Genomic DNA, 23,877 nt, shown 5'->3' on the forward strand with positions numbered 1-23,877 from the left:
TGCTTGAAGCAATAAGCAGTTTGTGGGTCTTGGCGGTCGAGTGAAGGCTCCCACATTTTAGATTCATTGCCAGGACCAATGAATTCAAGCTTTGAGTGCTTGCATGCTCCGAATCGAGCATTGAAGTAGGGTTTTCCCTGAACCAATGCTTGAGATAGGTAGGAAGCGAGGGAGTTGAAGAGGTATCAAACCTCCTTTGCAAGTAATTTTTTTAGTTTCTTGGATTTAGGGAAGTAGATTGGAGTAGTGTGTTGTTACTTGCTATTTGAATGCAGTTAGGTGAGAAAAAAATAAAAAATAGAAAAATATATAGCAGGGTGTTTGTTTGCAATAACAGGCCCAAAACAAGGAAAAAACAAGGAAAAGAGAGCTTCAATGCATAAGAGAGAAGAAGGGAAGTGGATGACTAAATAACCAAGGATTTTGAGAGGCCAAGAGGGCAAAGAGAGAGCTCATTTGTGTGCATTCAGTTGAGAGAGAGAGGTACAGGGTGGCAGGAGCACAGATCCGTGCATTGATTCGCATTCATTCATTCCTAAGCCCTCTAGGTATGTTTTGGATGTTTTTTGAGGCTTGTTTATCAGTGCAAGTACCATGGTTGCAATTATTAGTAAGGCATGAATAGGGTTTTTAGGATTTTTCATCATCTGACAACTCGCCGCTGCACTCAGACATCAACTGCATGCTTCAAATGGCCAAAAGTCCTGAGCAAACTCGGACGTTCAAGTCACTAGTGTCCACTTGGACAACTCAGCGGCCACAATCAAACAAGACCACTTAGCCTCCTTAGAAGGCCGAGTTTGGGCCTCGGATAGCCACATTCAGACAAGACCACTCAAACTCCTCAAATGGCCGATTTTGGGCCTCGGACGACGGCCACCCTTCAAACATTAGTCACTCAAACACTATGATTCAGCCCACCCCATCCATGTGTCATTCGAACAATAGAACTCAGCCATTCGGCGGCCATTTGGCCATTTGGCCCATTTGTATTTAGCCTGGTCGGCCTTGGATGGTTTGAGTCTAGGCCTCAAACGGCCACCCTTCAAACATCAAACACTCGAACACTATGATTTAGCCCACCCCATCCATGTGTCATTCGTAGTGTAGGACTCGGCCATTCAACCATTTGGCCCATCTGTATTTGGCCCGCTCAGCCTTGGATGGTTCGAGTTTGGGACTTGAACCTCTGCAATTTGGACACTTGGGCCAAATGTGAAATTAGGAAAAGTCGACATTCTCAAACACCCTAACAAACTTGGACCCAAGCATGATGAACCTCCATAAGCCTTACAAATGAGTTGGATGACTTTTTGACGCAAGAAACAGAAGAAAAAGTTAATAACAACATAGAAGTGACCGTTAGCTAACCCGCCGCCCCTGCTTAGTGTCCCAAATTCACCCTAGACCCTGACTATACCATGACTAAGCTGAGGTAGTAGAGACCCTAATAAGCCCTTGAGAGCTGCCAGCAAAATCGCACTTAGAGCCATGTTTGGCCGAAATTGGAATGAGGGGAGAGCAAGAGCTGCATTGTTCATCTAGCATTCGCATCTCATACTGTTTTAACACTTGAAGTGCACTTGAAAGCTAAAAGCGTAATTTTGCACCGTGCACAAAAAAGAGTACCACCCACACACATAAACTGAGGGCTGTTTGCAATAAGAAGGAACACACCAAGGCATTAATAAGCGAGTCGAGCCTACTAATAGAAGTATGACGCATGAATCAGGAGAAAACTAGAAAACCAAGGTCAAAGACATGGAGAGGATTGAACCATCACATCTCAAGGAAAAGGGGAGACTCAAGGATTAGGAATACATCCTTGGCTGACTTAGTTGACCTCATAGACACTTTAGTGGGACAAGAGGCAACCACCATGGTAGGTACTGGCCCAAATGAGAATAGCCTAGACTTGGACCTTGACATTAGTATGGTTGAGCACCCCGACGACATCCGATGATTTGTCACACAATATGACCAACAAACGAGGATGGCACACCACAAAAGATCAGTAATAGACATAGCCAACCTTGAGGAAGAGAGGAGACTGGCATGGACGACATTGCAATGCATGGAAAATTATACTCACGAGCGAAAGGCTCAGAGGTTGCATCATGAGAGGGAACTCAACAAGGTTCATAGGATCCTAGCCATATCAGGTAGGAATAGAACGGGAGGCAATGGTGATAGGGAGAGAATTCTGGAAGCTGATATAATGTTGAGTGAGCTACTCGCCAAGAGATTGCTAAACACTACTAACACCCCAAGCAGAGTGGGGCATCCCTAGCTGCATCATTGCTAGCCGAGTTGGGAGTCACCCCAAACTCCAGAAGCCAAAAAAATATATACATATTGGAAAAGCAACTTGATAAATACCAAGCAGGGAGTGATCCCTACATCTTTGTCGAGCAATTTGAGCAAGTGTGTGAGGGGAATAATCTCACGGACTCCGCTCAAGCACAAGCATTCAGTTTGTGCCTAGGAGACAAGGGATAGACTTGGTTCACCGGCCTAGATAACGCTGAGCGCAATGACTTCACCCAACTAAAAGATCTCTTCATCAAGAGATTCTCAAAGGCAGGGTACTCCGATAACCTCATTTTGTTAGGCTAATGAATGTCAGCCAGAAGGACAAGGAGGACATAAAGACTATGTTATCCATGTGAGGAGCCTTTGGCTGATAGGGACGACATACAAGACTATGTTACCCATGCGAGGAGCCTCTATAAGAGGATACTTGCAACCTAGTGACCCAATGAGAGAGCAATCTCAACAGTGTTCATTAAATGGGATTTGCAACAAAGAGTTACATAAGGCCCTGGCAAGCAACTCAAACATGCACAGAGACGTGCTTGTGAGATTCTTCGAGGAAGCTATCCAAGTAGACGACTTGCTTAGGGAGAGAAGCTCTTAGACAACACAGTAGGGTAGCAATGCAATTAGGAACACTGAGGGAGTGGTAGCAACTAGTGAACAAACAATCACATTGACGAACATGAGAAAGGGAAGAATATTAACCAAACCCAAGCTATAGCCAATTTGAAAGTGGAGGTGGCTAGACTGCAAGAGTTAATGCAAAGACCTATGTGACTCCACATGTAGTATGTGCAATGTGGAGGAAATCACCTACCATCTGAATGCCCTGGTCCCATAGCAAGGCCTTGCGCCAATTATGGAAGATTTGGGCATGATGCCATGCATTGCTGGTTGCCAAGACTGTTGCCTTACCAGTAATCTTACACGCAACTTTACTATCCACAAGCTCTAACTTGCTGAAAGGGGACTCAAAAGCGAGAAGTGATTATGGGCTCTAACAAAGTGCATTCCTTGCCTTGAGATAGCAGTTATTATAATTTTTTGGGAAAGCTTAAAATTCACTAGCTAGGACCTTTTAAGTTTATCAAAGTTTATGATAATGGCTCTGTAGATGTGCAAGATATTAAGGCTAAAAATGAGATCTTTAGGGTTAATGGCCTCTGCCTTAAACATTTTGTGACTTAGGGTAGCTATGTACAGTTAGGTTAATGGTTATAATGAGGCCTAACTAATCTGAATTTGGGTTTCTTTTCTTTTAGGGGGGTTTTTAATGGGATGCATGTATGGCTTTTCTATGGATGGATGTGCTCTACCCTTGTCTTGATGCTTATAGTTCTAATCCTATTCATGCCGAGCCTCATAGTATTTTGTGTTTTCAAACGCATGATAGGTTCTTATATGCAATGAGGGGAGAGGCCTATTGTGGTTCTTCTTTTGTTATCATTTTCTGTTTGCAGTATCATCCACCATTTGGTTTTAGACAGTGTCAGCGGTATCTTTATGTGCATGCGCAACTCTTGTGTTGGCAGTGTCGTAGTTACTTTCAACGTTATGGTACCACTATCATACAGGATGCTCTTGGTTACACCTATCAACACGACAATTATGATAGTGTATTCTCACCTAAGCATGGTGTTGCCTAGTATAGGGTGGGTAGAAAGTAGCATGAGTTTTCGTGATATCAAGCTATTGTTTACCATCTTACTCCATCATATCCTAATGATCAAGTAAATGTTCATTCTTACTCCATCATATCCTAATGATCAAGTAAATGTTCATTGTGCATGTTGGGATTATATATGTTGGTATATGGATACAATTGAGGGCTACTCTTTAGGATGTTTACCAATGGCACATATGCCTTATTATGATGATGCAGCCACCACTGCAGCTCCGCCCCATGATGTGATGGAAGTTTTTAGTGATGCACCTAATAGCAGGTCTATGACCTCTAATGTGCCTATGCTAGAAGCTATTCATGAGCATCCTATATCTGGTAGTTTAGTTGATAGGTTTGACTTAGAGTGTGTAGATGATTTTGGACCGATTTTATTATTTGTGTTAGAAGATTTTTTAGGGTTCATTATAATTTACTTGAAAAAAAAATGAAAACAACTAAAAGAAGAAAACAAGAAAGAGAGAAAAAAAACATCCACCAAGATTTGTTTATGTCTTTTCATTTTTTAGTTTCTCATGTGTTATAGCTTCAGTAGTTTAGTTTTCACGCATTTAGGTAGTTAGTTGCATGCACAATTAGGATATTCTTTTCAATGCTAGGAGTTAGTGATACTTAAGTTTAGCTAGATGGATGGTTCTATATGGGAGAATAGTTATCAAGTGACGATATGAAATGCTATAAACAAATAGTCCGTGAACAGGATAGATTGGCTGATTTGAGTTTGTGACATGAGAATATGAAAATTATTCCTATTCAAGTTTCACTACTTATTTATCTAACATTCACAATGTATTAGTTAGTGTATGATTTATGTGCAAATTTGGTTATCTTTTTTATTTCAACACTAATGTATACTTATATCGACAATTCTTAGAGTTGAAATATCCATATACATCACATGTTGTTTCATATCTAATTTATATATACATATTCATTTGACATAAAGAAAAGTAACAAAAATATAAATTGATTGTAATACTTTTGAGATTCAAAAGCCTAAGCAATTATAGAAGGATAATTTTTAAAAAAATAATCAAAAGAAACATCAACACTTCAATTCATATGAGAGTCTACCCACATGGGATGGGACATTAGCACTAGGAAGTGATTTCAAGGGATGGTTTGTATACATGACTACTGATTTTCAATATATGTGATGAGTGACTAGAAATCCATTAGAGATTACTCCTAAAACTATCACTTTCTTATAGGTGTAGGATAGTGTAATGTTTCCATGCAATAAAAGTTAGTTGGTTAGTTCAAAAGTTAGTTAGTCAATTATAAGTTAGTAAGATTACTAACTAAAGACTAACTAAGGTAAAAACTAACTAACATTAATAGCTAATAATTTTTATTCAATTAAAAATATATTTAAATTTTTGAGAGTTGTAAATCTGACATTTTTCTCGGATTGATAAGGACCATAGCCACCCTTCATGAAAAGTACAATGTGAACGGGACTTATGAGTCATATTAATCACTAGTATTAATGTGTAAAGTTTGGATGGTCCAAAAATATTAGATTTTTGGGCAAAAAAAACTATTATATTTTAGATATTGTCCTAAAAAGATAGAACTGAAAGTCATTTAAAAGAAAAAGACAAGTGATGTTTTAGTTAGTTTTGGAGATTTTATAAAAAGAAAAATAAAGAAAAGTGATTGGCAAAATCGTGCGCACTGCGATCGCAGTCTACAGGCAATAGACAGCACTTCGAACAAGGAGAGGAAGGAGGAGTGATCCGAAAGCCTTCCAATCAAGTGACTTGCAGTTTTACCCCCCTTTTGGAGCCAATGCAACCATCATATTTATGATCTGAGCATCAGATCACTAAGTCTTCTAAGAGCCCCTCCACTCTTGTTCTTAGCCTTATCCCCTCCTCTCTAATTCATTATAAATATGAGGCATGGGGAGGCACAAAAGAGCATAAGAAGACCTCAAAAGGCTGCAAGAGAGAGGGAGGGAGAGAGGATACCCCTCCAAGATTGTGTGTGTGTGTGTGTGTGTGTGTGTGTGTGTGTGTGTGTGTGAGAGAGAAGAGTTACCCTGAGAGGCTACACAATTTCCCTCTATCTCGATCCTCGATTTAACCATCTTCTCTTATGCTCTCCCATCTCGAATCTATTCCACCTTCTTAATCTCTTGAGTCTACTTGCGGACGATGGACCCTAAGCAAAGAATGTCGCATGCAGATGGCAATCCTACAACTAGCAACGAAGCTTCGGGCAAAGGCATCACTGTTAATCCATTTGTGGTACTTGTCCTAAGTAATGTATTTTCAAATTGATAGATGCTTTTTTTAATGCTCGCAAGAGATACATTAGGCTTCGTACCTTGTGGTGCTAGAATAGTTCATTGAAAAGGATAAATTACATCTCAAATATTCAAAGATGAATTTTGTGAAGTGCTTGTATCAAAGGGAGTTAAATTGCACCTAGTTGCTATGTGATGAATCCATACATAGCATAAGCAACATATGGGACACTAAAGTATTGAGCATTGATGAGTCTTTGATTAATCTTTATCGATGATAATATTGTTTAAGGTTTGCAAATACATATACACGAAACATACATGGGAGAGATAATGTGAACTTTACATTGATGGCATGTGACTCCTTGCCTTAGGAGAAAGGAAGATAAAACCAAGACTACATAGTAGGAAAATGCTAAAAGATAATTGTCACTTAGAGAAGAGGCATAAATGCTCTTACTAGATTGATTAATTTAAATTGGAATGATAAGACTTACGTCATGTATAGTATTGGAACCTTTAGCATATGCCTTAGGCTAAAGGAGGGAATATTAAGTAAATTCTACTATTTGGCCCCAAGGGGGAGAGCGGATATGCGATGGAATTATTATCGCATCTATTATTGTATTGTTTGGAAAAACTACAATTAGTTTTGAAGGTTGATTGAAAAACACCCTAAATGTTTTTCTTTCAATCAAGGGATTGTTGCAGTGTGATTTTGATAAATATTCCAAGGCTTGTGTTGATGGCAAACGCATGGCAAGGGTCTGTAATGACAAGTTGCAATGGGAATAAATGAATTTTTTCCTAGAATATGATATTAGGGATGATTGCTTTGATTGTGCTTGAATTTTAATTGGATTAATTAAGGAATGATATTTTGCACGCGTGGATCATCTCCAAGATTGCATCGCAGATTATCCCGAGAGGGCACTGCTTGATTCACAAGCTGATGGTCGAGTAGTGAAAAGGCCAACCACGGAAATGGCATCTCACTCCTAGACCGCTTGTGGGTTAGGTGGAGCTCTCGACACCCCTTGCCTGTCCAGAATGGAGTTGGAGATCCTCGTGAGCCCAATGTTTGGAACATTGGAAGATCCTATTCTAGGTAAAGAATGAAAATTTTGGTGCCATGTGATTTGGACCAGGTACTTCTGTTGGACAGAAGGGATACATAATTCTCCTATATGGGCAGGAGACAAAGATTAACTTAAAGATAAGTCAAGGAACTTGTTTGATAAAAGGATTGCTTGTTTTTTTTTTGTGTATGTGTTGTAAAATTACGTGAACAAACTGTGCCCTAAAAGGCTTGATTAATGAAGCTGATTTTAAATGTCGCACATAAATGTGGTAGGATCTAATTAGAAAACTAAAGTTATCAAGGGAAGCAGGTGGACGGAATCCCGCGACAGGTCCGTTCTATGGCTGGGTAGTCCCAGAGAACTGGGAGGCTTCTCACAAGGATTTATCGTCGGATGACTTTAGGTATTGTTAAGTTAGAACCCGATTCATACCATTTTAGGTGACCGAAATGAGACTATGCCGTACGAGCAAAGAGGTTGAGTGGTGCCTCCCTCTTGTTTCCCATTCTGTTTGAACCAAGTGTGGTATGGACCTGCTTTGGATTGAGTATCTCTGCATAAAGCAGGATGTCCAAAACCCGATGCTAGAATGCTATCAGGAGACCTTGACCCTAGGAACCCATATTTCAGGTCGATCCTAGTGGGTTGGCTGTGAACGTTCCGTTGCGAGGCAGACTCGGGAAACCCTAGGCAACAAACCTCGAAACATTCCATGGGAGTGCCGGGTGGCGACACCTAGAATCATTTCTCGATGACCGCTAAAATGTGCTTGGAGAGCACATTACAGATAGTTAAGTAACAAGGTTCTCTCCATGAAATTTTGACTAGGGGTAGCATGGATGTGAGATGATGAGCTGGTGGGTATCTTTGTCTATCATTTTCTCGAGTGAAGCTGTTGATCTAAGATATTTGAAAGTTCAACTTTGTGAGTGCATTCCTAGCTTTCTAGTCATTTTCTATCAAGAACGAGCCTAAAAATAAATCCCAAAAATTAAAAAATTAAAAAACATTGAAAGAGTATATCTATTTATTGTTCTAAAAAAAACCCTGAAACATAAGGGAGAAAGGGAAAAAAAAACCAAAAGAAGATAAACATCGCCTCTAAGGTCCTGCTAGATTGTAGGGATTTCCTTGATGGGTGCCCTACATCTGATGCCTTGTATCTCTTTGGGGTGGGACCTTTTGGGAAGGAGAATACATATATATACTCTTTTGACTCAACGTTATGAAAGAAAAGTTTTCCAAACAAGAAAAGATGGGAGTTGGGAATCATTAACTAGTTGTTCCAATAGAGCATGGAGGGTTAGCAATTAAACTCTAGAAGTCCTATTTAGTATTATGGTATTATCTTGCTTTGTATGGGTTTTTTGACAAGCATTGTCCTTATCAATGATGCTATTTCAAACACAATATTTCTAGTAGGAAAGTAGTGTGGCATTTTCTTGCCTTGAGAGATTATTGTTACTTAATGGCTCTAGAATGCTTTCTCATTGGTATGCTCCATGCATTGGATGCAACTATGTTATGCACTCTAGTGGGGAGAGTGAGTAAGGGGAAAGTTAGTTTGCACATGTTTTAACCTTTTTTCATCACCATATTTTCCTCTACACTTAGACACAAGTAAATTTATTCTATCCTTTCAATGTTTACTAATTTTTTATGTGTGGTTTTGCATATCTTGTACCTATGCTCGTGTGTTGACACTTCGCACTTAAGTGAGGGAGAGTATATTTTTCTTTTTGAAGTTGTGAAGCAATGCTTGTGGTAGCAATGTTTGTGATGTTGAATGTTCGTGATGTTTATTATAGCTTTGCTCATAAGCACACTTCGCATCTAAGTAGGGGAGAAATGACAAAGTCTAGAAACATGGAAAAAATGGTATAGTTTTTAATTAAATTTCTATATATGTGAATTATTATTATCATATTTTTAAATTAATTTTCTATAGGTGTAGTGGTAGTCATTGTCTTTGGAGGACGGTCTTCATAGTCCAAGCAGAAGGAAAATGTTGGTTCAAAAGAAGTTATTGCATGAGAGGTAGGTGGAATTTAGATTTTTGGGCCTCCTTATGTGTAAGAAAGACTGAGGAAGATGAGTTTCTCCATATAGGTATTGGGGACTTACTTAGAGTAGTAGTAAAGAAACACACTATCATAGGGAAGCAAGTATCAGAATTTATGAAGGAAGGTAAGCTAGTTCTCCTCTATATTATGACCACCATCTTGGACACTACTACCTGTTCCTTTGGTTTCAAGCATATTCTTATTGATTGATTTCCATGATCACTCGAGCAAGCTCATGACATTGAGAGGAAGATTGGCAAGTCAACTCTTGTGTTGTATTTGAATTGTTATATGAGCACAATGGATAAAAAGGCTTCTTGAATGTGGAAATAGATCAAAGAGGGTTGATGATAATAATTAAAAACCAAAATAATAAAAAAGGTCATTGCAGCAAAATGGGGGGCGTGATAAGAAGGGGCCACATGATTCTATGGAGAGAGAGAGAGAGAGAGAGAGAGAGAGAGAGAGAGATCAACGATTGGGCTAGGGAGAAGTAGAGACACGAAGAACATAGTAATCAGTCCAATCAAAAATAAGAAAAAATTCTCATTGCAATCAAGAGGAGAGCCCATTGCAAGACGACATGATCAACAAGAGAAGAAGAGGGGGCGCCAATTTTTTTAGTGATCAAGGGAACGCATGATTCGTGGGAACTAGAGGAAGCCACATGACAATGTTGGGGAGAAACAAACTGCCATTTCCTACTCTCCTCTACCATCGCCATGCTTTGCTTTGCTTTGTATGGTCAATGCTGAGCCTCAATATACCCAAGCTATCTGATTTTCCAAGCTAGGAGAGGAATTTTTGCACTTTCAATTGCCCTACTTCGCTCTCCTAATTCCATGAACAGATGGCAAATATCTATAATTACTCTCTTCTCCTTTATTCATCGTCATTTTCATTTAAAGAATCCATGGTCTTAATACTAAGCTTTTAATTAAACCTTAATCTTCAAACACACAAGGGACCATTCACATTGCAATAAACAATTGACAAGTGGGAGTCTCGAGGGAGGGGAAAGTGGAGAGCTTATTGTTTGAGACAACTAAATAGACCGAATTCCCAAGCCGGACTTCCAGACACACGTGCTTCCAAAGACACAATTACAATCCACATATTATCAAGTGTTTCATTTCATTTAACAAAAATAAATGGTGTGCCGTTAAAATTTCCCCAATTTAAAATTTTTACACAATGCTTTGAAACCTGATTTCTCACTTTCAATGGTGGGTGGGTGTTGATATTTATTAATCTCTGATTTAATTTTCAATGATAGAAAAATATTAAAAATGCTTGAAAACTACTCTAAATTTGCATGTGAAATTTATTATAAAACATTTGAGTGAATATTTATCAAATTTGATATTTTTTTAATAAATTTATACATGAAAAGTATTTTTAATTTCTTTATGAATTTTCAAACAAGGATTAGTATAATTTAAAAAAATTATTATTTTAAGTAAAAATAAAAGTTTTTATTGATAGAAAATTATGTTTTCATGTAAGAATTTATGATATTTCATAAAGACGTTAAGAATACATTTTTAATTTTTAATTGATTTTATAATATTTTAAATAAATAAAAAGTAAATTAAATATATTTACAACAAAATATTCACATGAGAACATTGTGTTTATGATTTTATACAAAATAAGAACATATGCACTATGTTGAATTTATACCAAATAGGGATAAGGAAAATGTATGAGAACTCTTTGATTAATATTAATATTGACAAATTGGTTTATGATCTATCAAAAGTAAATAACATGGAACAAATTACAATTGAAAAATTAAATATAAAAATTCACAAGTAAAACTCAAATTCACAGTTAGTTAACATGATGACATGAGAGTAAGCCTCAACATCAAGTTTAAATTCTATATTCTATTTCATTAACATCATTTGGATGCTTAAGCTTAATCAAGAGAGGAGGGTGAATAGTAAATTTACTAACTAGGAAAAATTCTAGGATACACTAGAGTGGGAAAGGAGATTGTACTCATCTTGTTTGCCACTTAGTTTTAGAAGAAAGGAAAGAATGACATATTTATCGAGTGTGAAAGGAGTAAATTATTTAAACAATTTAAAGCACAACGATGAATTTCAATTGATGGAGAGGGGCTACGTATTGAAAACGGGATTAAGATTTGTGGGTTTTAAGGAACATTAGACTGATTTCTTTTGAATGTTTTCATTTTAAAAATAAATAAAAATAATTAATTTATGAAAAGGTGGAGACAATTGTAATAAGGAATTTAAACGGAGTATAATTATAGATTAAAAATATCTATGTTTGAAAACAAACTTCTTCAAAGTTCAACAAACTACAACTCTTGGATAAACTGCCACAAGTATGGCAGGAGTAAAATTATGAAGAGTTGCTCCTAAAAGATGGGGGAAACCATATTTATCCTAGGATTAGAGTTCTAGCACCCAAATCTAGAGACCTACCCGTGAGGGATTATTGAAAAGAGAAATAAAAAAACTGAGTAGACTTAGTTCTTAGACATTGAGTGATATCAGTTGGACTACTACAACAAAAGAGTGTCATAAATATCGAGAAGGTTAGACAAAGTCATATAAATTAGTGATAAATTGTATGAATCAAGTGCAACAACTCTTAGGAGTTGGCTTGGGAACCTGGCTAAGAGTGGCTTGGTCTTTGGATGGTCAAGCACCCCCCTCGCATTGTGCAGTCCTTGTCAAGAGGGTGGAACACACAATGCAAGGAGGCGGGTTCCAAAATATCAAGGCCCCACCCTCGCATAATGCGGCTTCCATTAGGGGGTAGGACTACATAACATGGGGGGACCTCGAGATTTTGGGACCCCCTCTCCTCACATTGTGCGGGTCTTAGGGGGTTTCCTTGAACCCAAACAATACAAGGGGGAGGAGGTTCAAAATGTACAAATGCCCCCCTCCTGTTGTACAAGGCTTTGCTAGTGGGAGAGACTCACCATAGATTAGCGCTAAGAATATTCGAGAGGATACTATTGTGGAGGTTTGAGATGCATGCAACGTGCGAAACTGTGACTTTCAAATTTAGGCTATATAAGGCAATTGTATGTGTTGATGTTAATTGGTGCCATGTCAGTAAGAAACGTTCACCCACATGTGTGAAGATAATGGTGCATGTATATGCCACGTGTCCATCACGAAGGTCTCTTTGCACGTGTGAAAATGATTGCATACGTACCCATGATGTATGCAATATCCAAGGCTATAAAGACTCGAGTGAGGTACACATCTGCCCCTCCATTTTTATTTTTTCTTATGGAAACGATAAGTTATATTAGTAAAGGAAAAATAGAGGGGTATTACATCGTTGGACTAAAGCATGAGTCTGTCTTTTGACTTATAAGACAAGCTTATTACATACAATTTCATTCCTTGGCTTTGTTTTCCATTACATTAAGAGTGTTGAGAGTAGGTTTCTCAAACATTTCTAAGAACCAGGCTTCCTTGCGCTCCATATTCGTTGTTCTTTCTTCATGGATAAGGAACTTCCTCAACTTGAGTCCCAAGCCTTCATATGAATCATCTTTTTTTCTTCTTGCGGACAGATGGATGTTTGCTGTTGTCTTTGGCCAACTGCTTTCCTTTCTTTTTAGCATGCAATAGAAATTCTTCTTTAAAGCCATACATTGAGTCCACCATTACATTTTCAAAAAACCTTTTTATTTCTACGTAACCAAATCTGCCACAGTACTAAGCTGCGTATCCAATTCCATATTACATGATGAAATCCATGGATTTCTCCAAGAATTAATTATTTCCATGTGATAGTCGAGGGGTGATAAGGGGAGATCATCCATTGAAGCAAGTTGAGGGTATTTCTATTGTGCTGGCAAGAATAAAACAAATGGATGATGATCTCTTCCTCATGGTGACAACGAGGACATAAGCTTGATCCTGTTCCTTTTTTTTTTGCTCTTGAATAAGTCCATACGGCTTTCAGCTGTATAAGCCATAGTAGGCAAGATTGCTTTGGTTGAATGCTCGGTAGCCAAATCACGGTAAACCTGTATGTTCACTGATGTTGGTTCCAATTTAGGTGCCATCTTTTGTTTAGCTTATTAACAATTCTAGTGAGTAACTCCTATTTCTCTTGGATAGGTAGGAAATGGCTTATCATTTTGCCAGGTGCCTCCACAATTGAACTCCTTATTTATCTAAAATTTTCAAATAAATAAGGCCCCCGACAATTTCTCCTTTGTTGGAGGAGAGTATGTTCTTCCCTTGAAAGATGAATCGGATTATCTAGAGAATCCACATCCTTCCATCCTCCTAGATTGTAGTCCCACAAATTATGCCATTTCCTAATTCCCTTTTTAAAAGTCTTGTGAGAAAGAGAAATTTTTTCCTCCTTGACTATACCATGGAATATAGTGAACCAAATTGAGTCTGAGGCACTCCAAGGAAGTGCAAAGTTACTGTTTGGAGAAATTCCAACTTGATCTTTGAGGGACAGCCATGCACACTAGATACTTCTCATCACATCTGAGCATTCTTTGATGCGCACTCTGACTTGGCTAAATGCTACTATAATAGGGTCCAGCTCCTTCCACCTCAAATAATTGATTAGTGAGAACATCCTGCATCTATACATGACAAGCACATCCCAGTCTTCGTGTTCATGAAGGAATGCCCTAGGGATCCACTTGTAGCCATCTTGGTGCCTATCCTATCCAGATTTGGGAGACCTAGACCTCCCAACTGTTGAGATATCGAGCTTTACTCGTGATATGCCAAGGTGACCGTTGTTCATTTATGTCACCGACTTGTTAGCTACAGATGCGGTTGGTACACCGCCCATGAATAATAGCTAGATGACAGCTATCCTTATCTACTCTAGTTTGTGGCTCAGTTAGTATGCCACCTTAGTTAGTTGAGTTTGGTTTGAGACCCATATATAGGGTTCTTCTATTTCTTTGTATGAGAGTTCTTTTTTGCTTACACAACTAAGAAGAGGAAAACTGTTTTCAGCCTCCACCTATGTGTGTATTCCCCCATTGTGTAAGTGAGAAAGCTACAAGTGAGACTCCTTCCTTTTCTCCCACAATCTTGACATGGTATCAGAGCCTGGTTCGTGGTAAGGAACTCGAGAAAGCAAACCAAGTTCGTGGTGTTCTGGTAAGAGGACCAGTGTTACTTTCATTTTCTGAGTTTGGGAGCAAGTCTCTGCAGGTAGCATAGTCGGAAAGTGCAAGAGTGCATTGTCTCAAATTGAGAGACCCTTCGTGGTGTAGCAAGAGGGTAGTATATGTTGTGGGAAAGGGCTTTAGGCCTTGGTTGCCCTGTTTTTTTTATTCGAGGCCATTTCGGTGCCTGTTTTGGAGGCGGAAGTTTTCCGCACGCACTCAGGAAAAGGCCCTGTTTTTTGCTGTGCGACCACTGTTCTACAGGTCGGTGAAAAGTTACTGTAGAAATTGCATCGTATGCCTGTGCACAGAGACATTGGGAGTTACAGAATCATCCTTGTTTCCTGTTGATGCAAAATCGTCACTAGGAAGTGACTGTGTGGTCAAATACCACTTTCTCAGTTTTGCAGATTCGCCCTTGTGAGGCTGAAGCTGTGTTTTTTGCAGTGATAGAATTTTTTGCAATGTTCTGTAATGGCATTTGATTCTCTTTTACATATTGTCATTGAAAAGCTTGACAAGTACAACTTCCAAGCATGGAAGTTTAGAATGACGAATTTCCTTATGGGAAAAGGATATTGGGAATTTGTTGCAGGAAATGAAGAAGAACCAGTTCTTCCTGATGTTCCCCAATCAACAGCAAATGCAGGCATTTAAAGGATGGCCTGAGAGAGCCAGGAAAGTTATGTACTAGCTGTCTATCAGCATTTTAGACTCTATGATTGTGCATATTCAGGATGCAAGTACGCCAAAGGAGGCATGGGATACTTTGTCAAAAATGTATAGCACAAATACGCAAGCCAGGAAAATGCAGCTCAAGCAAGAGTTGCACAATGTGCAAAGAGAAAGTATGAGCATCAATGACTACCACATGAAGGTGAAGAAGATTGCAGATGCACTTGCTTCCATTGGGTCGCGAGTGGAAGATGATAATTTAGTTTCTGTGACCTTGAATGGTCTAGGAAAGGATTATGCACAGTTCCGAACATCAATTTCCGTCCGTGAAAGATTTCATGATTTTGAGGAGTTGATTGCTCTTCTAATTTCTGAGGAGCAGAGAAATGGTGGTGCATCTTCTTCAAGAGGAACTTCAAAAGAAGCTGTCTTCTACTCAAATGCTGGAAGAGGTAGAGGCAGAGGTAGAGGAGGCCGATCTGGAGGCCATGGTAGAAACCAAAATATGCAGCAAACTCAAGAAAACCAGTCCTATGGAGGAGGACGTAGTAACTCTAGAGGCAGGGGGAGCCAAAGAGATCGTGGTGGATGGCAAAGAGGCCAAAATGCAATCAACAATGCTGAATGCTACTACTGTGGTAAAATGGGTCATATGGCTAAAGACTGCTATAAAAAGCAGAATGACATCATGAATGGAAAATTGCAACAAGGGAATTATGCATCTTCTAGTAGATAGGGTGATGACAGAAATGAGCATTTGTTTATGGTGCAGCACATGACCAATTCTGTGACAAGTGTAGAAGAAAGAAACGATGTGTGGTATGTTGACTCACGTGCATCAAACCACATGAGAGGTCATGTAGAACGGATGCAGGATGCAAGGAAAATGGAAAAACCAAGATTTGTGGAGACTGGTGATGATACTGCACATCCTATTATGCAGATTGGATGCAGGATGGGAAAAAGAAATACCTGTCGGATGTATTTCATGTCCCGAATATCACCAAGAACCTGGTTTCTATTGGTCAAATGGTTGAGCAGGGCTTGCAGGTCAGATTTAATTCTCATGGATGCTTTGTTGAGGATATGAAAAATAAAGGTCGCTTGATAGCAAAAGGAAAGAAGAAGGGCAGAATGTTTACGTTGGATGCAAACATGCCTGAATTGAGTGCAGCAATGTTTGCACATGGGACTGGTGTAGTTGCAGATATTAATATCTGGCATAAATGCATTGGCCATGTTAATGTACAGTGATTTAAATCAATGCAAGCCCAAAATATTGTTGCAGGACTGCCTAAATTTAAGGTTGTAGAAATGCATAAGGTATGTGAAGCCTGTCAATTTGGAAAACACGCAAGGAAACCATTTCCTAGACATGTTCAAGAGAGTAAGAAGCCATTGGAATTAATCCACTCTGATGTGTGGACTACTAAAGCTGCATCTATTGGAGGCTGTTATTATTTTGTCACTTGTATTGATGACTATAGCAGAAAAGTTTGGGTGTATTTTATGAAAAAGAAAAGCGAAGTTTTTGGGCATTTCAAAACTCTTAAAGCTATGGTTGAAAAAGAACAGGCCTGCAAATAAAATGCCTAAGGTCAGATGGAGGGGGAGAGTACCTCTCAAATGAGTTTACAAGGTTCTTGTAGGAGCACGGCATAAAGCGGCAATATTCATGCAGTAATACCCCACAGCAAAATGGAATTGCAAAAAGGAAAAACAAGCATATTGGAGAGGTATCTCATGCCATGCTCAATGAAAAAGACCTGCCAGATTTTTACTGGGCTGAGGCAGTTGCTACAGCAGTCTACATAATGAGCAGGACTCCCACTGCAGCAATACATGGCATGACTCCAGAGGAGAGGTATACTGGTAGGAAACCAGATATTTCTCATTTGAAAATTTTTGGTTGCATTGCCTATGTTCATGTGCCAGATGAGTTGAGATCGAAGTTGGATCCAAAAGCTGAGAAGTGCATCTTTATTGGTTACTCTCTACAGCAAAAAGGGTATAGATGTTATAACCCTTCTACTCGTAAGTTTACAGTGAGCAGAGATGTTGTTTTTTATGAGATGAGTAGCTGGTATAAACTAGTAAATGTAATTGATAATGTAGATGCACAAAATGGTAATGCTGCACAGAATTCACAACAGCAGTCACAAGATATTAGTGGACCTAGAGCGTCCTCTAGCAATGGTTCACATTCTTCACCATGGATAGGCAGATTGAGATCAGGAGAATCTTCTCAAAGCAATGCAGATAGTGGTATGCAGGTATCACGAAAAGGAAAAGAGAAGGTAGATCAGCCCATGTTTGATGTGAATGTTGGTCACTCTTATGTCGATGGTGAATCCAGTGGCTCAGAACAGAGCATTGATAATGAGTTGGGTATTCCTTCTATTGTTACACCTAGAGTAAGGAAGACCAGGGATGTTTTGAGAGCACCTCGGAGTGAACCTACTTTGCACAGGTCTACCAGAACTAGGTATCCTGTGGATAGGCTGAAATATGATGGATTTATAGCCATTCACTATGCCTATATGGTCAAAGGGATACAGGAACCAGAACCCACTTCTTTTGAGCAAGCCATGGGATTGCAAGAAGAGGTCTATATGGAGCAGCCACCAAGTTATGTGCATGATGTTCATCCTGAGTTTGTTTGCAGGTTGAAGAAAGCCTTGTATGGCTTGAAGCAAGCACCTAGACCATGGTCTGACAAGATAGGACAGTATCTTGTCACTATTGGCTTTCAAATTTCCAAGGCAGATTTCTCACTTTATATGAGAAAAACAAAGAAAGGTATTATGATACTTGTCGATGATTTGATTATGACAGGTGACAGCGATGAAGATATCCTTCATGTGAAAATGCTATTGAAGCAGAAGTTTGAGATGAAGGATTTGGGAGAGCTGCATTATTTCTTGGACATTGAGGTGATTAGATCATCAATTGGGATACGGCTCTTGCAGAGGCAGTATGGATTGGACATGCTATCCAAATATGGGATGACAGGCTATAAGCCTATTTCAGTTTCTTTGGAGCAGAATGTGAAGCTGAGCGCAGATGCAGGTGAGCTTCTGGAAGACCCTACTATGTACAGACGCATAGTAGGAAGTTTGATTTATATGACTATTACCAGGCCAGATTTGAGCTATGCTATTGGATTGGTAAGTCAGTTTATGCAGGCTCTAAGGAAACTGCATTTGGATGCAGCTAGACACATACTCAGGTATGTGAAGTCCACATTGCAGTATGGACTATTTTATGAGACTGGGGTTCAGATACAGTTGCATGGATACACTGATGCTGATTGGGCTGGTAGTATTTTTGATAGACGATCTACCAGTGGATATGTGTTCTCTTTTAGGAGTGTTGCAGTCACTTGGAGTAGCAAGAAACAGCCTACAGTTGCCTTGTCGAGCACAGAGGCTGAGTACAGGGATGCAGCAATGGCTGCATGTGAGGTGGCTTGGTTGCATAAGCTACTTTATGATATGTATCAGCCTACAGATGGGCCAGTTGTCATTTATTGTGACAACATGAGTAGTATACACTTGGCAAATAACCCAGTCTATCATGCTAGAACAAAGCACATTGAGGTGCATTATCACTATGTGCAGGAGAGGGTTTTACTAGGTCTTATTGATCTAGTTTATGTCAGCACAGAGGATCAGGTAGCTGACATATTCACGAAGGCATTGGGCACAGAGAAGCTGCGCAAGGTCAGAGACCTACTTGATGTGCAAGAATTGGGATTGAGCTCGAGGGGGAGTGTTGAGATATCGAGCTCCACTCGTGATATGCCAGGGTGACCGTTGTGCATTTATGTCACCGACTTGTTATATGCGGTTGGTACACCGCCCATGAATAATAGCTAGATGACAGCTATCCTTATCTACTCTAGTTTGTGGCTCAGTTAGTATGCCACCTTAGTTAGTTGAGTTTGGTTTGAGACCCATATATAGGGTTCTTCTATTTCTTTGTATGAGAGTTCTTTTTGGCTTACACAACTAAGAAGAGGAAAACTGTTTTCAGCCTCCACCTGTGTGTGTATTTCCCCCATTGTGTAAGTGAGAAAGCTACAAGTGAGACTCCTTCCTTCTCTCCCACAATCTTGACACCAACTCCATAGGGAGGATGCAATCATCCCATGCCACTTTAAGTATTTTGAATTGTTCATTATTGCCTACCCATAAGAAATTTTTGGTCAGTGACTCCAGTTGTTTCAGCCCACAACTTTGGAAGGCTTCTATATCAGGCTAAAAAGTATATTGTCAAATGTATTAGAATAGTTTTAGCACCACCAATTGCCTAGCGAATGAACACTACAATCCATTCAAGTACTCCAGCTTCTTTTTTACTTTGTTTAGCACCCATTCCTAGCGTGGTTTCAAGGATACACCAAATCCCATGGAAATTCCAAGGAGCCATAATATATTTTATTCTTCCAATTCCTTGCAACCTGCATCCAAGAGCCACAGTAGAGGAGGATTAATAAGTGTCTTAATACCTCTTTTACTAGGATTCACAATTGACCCTTAGGCAAGACAAAACTCTTGGATGCGTCTCCAAAAAGCCTCTATGGATGATAGGTCATTATTGATTGTTCCATTCGTGTCATCCACGAATAGATTAAGCACCATTTCTCTATTGTTAGGGAGATGTATACCTCTTAGTCTTCCTTCTTTAACCTCTTCCTCAATTAACTACCCCAATGCATCTAAGGCTATTGCAAAGAGTAGGGAGGCTAGGGGACATCCTTGCCTTATGGATCTGTAAAGAGGGAATGAGGCAGAGAGCTCCCCATTTATGGCTACTTTGGCACTAGCATTTCCAAATAATGTAGTTACATATCGTATGAAACTTCCTCCAACTTCCATATCGTGTAGGGACTGAAGTACAAAGCACCAATCCAACATGTCATAAGCCATATCAAAATCTATTTTGAAGAAAAGTAAATATTGTTTCTTCTTCTGAGCATATTCAAACCCTTCCCATATGCTAATAATAGCATTGAGGATAAACCTACCTTTAACAAAGCCTTTTTGTTCTTTCCTTAACCATCGATCAAGGTGTGGACTAAGCCTTCTGGCCAAAGTTTTGGCAAAAACCTTGTAGGCTAATGACAGACAAGTGATAGGCCTCCAATTAGATAGGTTGTCTTTTTTCTCTCTCTTGTGAATCAATTTGATGACGCCCGATTGTGATGTCTGCAAGTAGAGCACCATATTTCATAGACTCCTTCCATACCTTTAGAAGTGGGATAACTAGTGAGGTCTTGTATTCTTTGAAAAATTCATTGGGCAATTCATCAAGATTGACTGTCTATGGTGTCTAAAATCTCAATCTCTATGAGATCAGCTTCCAAAATTTTAGCTAATGAGCTGGGCACTACACTTGGTCTTAATCTAGCAATTTTGTCTCCTGCCATCATTGGCTCTTGGGATGACTAGGAGGGGAGAAGATTTCTTCAAAGAATGTTCTAGCTGTTTCTATATTGTCTTTCTTGGTTGTAGCTAGTGATCCATCCTTGTTTTTTAACATAGGCACCAAGTTCCTTTCTTTATTCTTCTTTATTGTGTTAAACATTTCTTTAGTGGGCTTATCAGATTTTCCAACCCAACACATTCTGACTCCTCCTCCTCTAGCTTCCTTAAGCTTCTTTTGACTTCTAAAATTTGTTCTTGTGCAACTATTCTCCCTAGGTCTACTTCTTTTTCCAATTCAACTAGCAGGGCATATTTGGAGCTCATGTCTACTTTCTTACTATTTAATTTCTTCCTTTTGACAGCCTTAAGGAGTGATTGAGTTTCCTTTATAGCCTCAATCCATGCTTTTGTAGGGTACCTACAATTTGTGAAGGTGGCTTCCCATATTTTATTAATATGAACCTTAACCTCTCTATCATTAAATAGAGTTGGATTGGTTCCTCCACTCCTTGGATTGTGCTTCATAGCATTCCAAATAAAGCCGGTGAGGATTTTCTTAAGGTTATTGTCAAGATTTTCCCATGCCACAATGTCTCTCCAAGCATCTCAAAGACCCATAATTCAAGCCAATTTTAGATATTCCTTTGGCCAATGGTCATATATGAACACTTCATGCACTCTACAGAATAATTGAAAAGCTCATTCATCTTTACATAGAACCACATATTCATGAATTTGGAAATTTTCATAAAGTTTGGGAATTCCTAATGTGAGTAATATTCCGACACATGGTCAAATCTTATTCCCTTACTTAAAGGTGAAATTTTTCCTAGATACTATATAAGCAACCCCCCAAGTCCCACTCTCAAATATGGGGTTAAGATTTACCACTTGGTCAAATCTTTACTCCTTATTTGAAAGTGGAACTTGGAAGATTCCCAAATTCTCTAATATGGTATTATACTATTTACTTGGAACCTAAAACCCTTAATAGCTAGACAAGATGCTATAACAAAGATCGAGCAAGTTTTATCTACAATTGGTTGCATGGAGGTAATGTTATTATTGAACCAGATCTTCAAAAGTGTAAAGTAACTAGATGGATTTTTAAACTAAAAAATTACTATCAAAAATCTTGGAAAACACTGAAATTTTTAAATTTTCATTGGTTTGAATGAAGTACTTGCACACGAACTGACTAGCTAGTCCACACAGTGCTTGTGAGTAGCCTGTTCTTGGATGTATGATTAATTTTTATAATTTACTGTGTATGATTAGTAAAAATTTCTAAAATTTGGTTTGGAATAAAATCATGGTTGTAAAAGCCACTTGGGATGAATAGGTAGACAAATAGCTCTAGTGGCGTTACCATTAGCTAGTCGAACTAGTGATAGGTAAGACCAAACTCTGTGAGCTCCTAAAATTCCTGATGTGCCCATCCAAAGTAGGCCAGAAATCTACAAATTCTCTAAGCATTAATCACAAGCATTGTAGACTTTTCATACGGCATTGAGATAGATAGTCCTCCATAGTGTTGACTAGCTCCTTCCTAGAGGGACTGGAGAGTGCATAGTTTGAAGAGGTAAGGGCTGAAGTATGAGGTGAATTAATTCTCATATTTATTTTAGAAAATTTACTATTATTTATAGCATGGAAGGTGCATTGGCTCAGTTAGAAGTGAGGGTGCTATTGCACGCACTTGGCAAACTGTTCATGAGGGCTTGAAAAGCTAGCTTGAGGGCATCTAGGCGGGACATAATTTTGATCTATTCATTCTCTTTGGTCCTTATACTACTGACCACTAAAACCAACCACAAAAAGGACGTATGCTTTCAAGGACCGTAACATGAGAATTATCAAGGACCTCCTAAGCCTTGTGAGACCATAGAGTCATTAAGAATGTGTCCATCCTCGACCTAAGATCTTGTAACTGAATAAGGAAGATTGCAATGAGGACAAGGATAGAACCAAACTAAGGGAACTTGAGTACCAAAAGTTCCAAAAGAGAGAAGGTCACAGCACATATCTGGACCTTGACAAGTAGTACCACACACAAGGCAGAACAAGAAGTGTCTACCTAGCCAGTAAGGGCTGCAAGGCAACTAAGCTTAACCACTTGCAATTGCTAACAATACACCACATTGACTCAAGACACAGAATATCTCAATCCTATAAGGAACGCCTACTAGGAACCTCTAGTACTTTGTTAGGGCTCATTAGCCCCTTTGAGATGCTTGTGACCAAAGAGTATCCAAAAAACATGGCAAGAGAGTGAGTTCAAATACCAACTCTCTGTAGTTTGATGTGATGGAATTCCTTATGGATATCCAAAATCTAATATCACTCTACGAGACCAACACACACAAGTTGAACATAGAGGAAGAGATGTGGAAGAGATCATGGCGGATGTAGAAGCTAAGAGGAAGCTTAGAAGGAATCTCATTAGGCAAGTTTCAAGTTCACACGAATTAAATATTAGACAAACAAAGAAAGGAGATAGAGTTAGGCCAAATCTAGCACATCTTGGATCTAGTAGAAGGAACTAGTGCAAGAGAGGAGATGGGAAAGATAGAAATGCCTCTAATGTAGACCTTAGCCACCATCCAAACTCCTACTCAAAAGACTACTAGACTAAACTTCAATAGAAAAGGGTAGTGCTACACTAGCTACAACACTTTTGACCAACTTGGGGACAACACCTAGAAATAGAAGCCAAATGAAGATATCGATAGTCACAAAGCAAGTTGACAAGAATAGGAAAGGGGATGAATCTTACAATTTTGTTGAACAGTTTGAACAAGTTTGCAAGGCAAGCAACCTCATGGATGCTAACAAGAGAGCACAAGCTTTTGAGTTGTGTCTTGGGAAAAGGTTGCAACTTGGTTCACAAGCCTCAATGACATGAAAAAGAATAACTTCAATACTCTCAAGAATTTGTTCATCAAGCACTTCTTGGAGGCTAGATACCCTGATAACCAAATCATCAAGCTCATGAATGTGAGCCAAAAAAACAAAGAGGAAATCTGAGACTATGTCATTCATGTGACAAGTCTGTATAAGAGGATCCCAAAACCTAAGAGACCCACAGCTAGGGCAATGTCAATTGTATTTATCAACATGATAAAAAATGAAGAACTGTATAAGTCTTTGGCTAGCAACTCAAGTTTTCAACGAGATGCTATGGCTAACATGTTCAATGAAGCCATAAGTGTGGATGATCTACTGAAGAAAAGA

The sequence above is a fragment of the Lygodium microphyllum genome, chromosome 14 (assembly GCF_053477565.2).
Source record: "Lygodium microphyllum isolate KBCC chromosome 14, Lygodium_microphyllum_v1.1.10, whole genome shotgun sequence".
In the NCBI taxonomy this organism is placed as follows: Eukaryota; Viridiplantae; Streptophyta; class Polypodiopsida; order Schizaeales; family Lygodiaceae; genus Lygodium; species Lygodium microphyllum.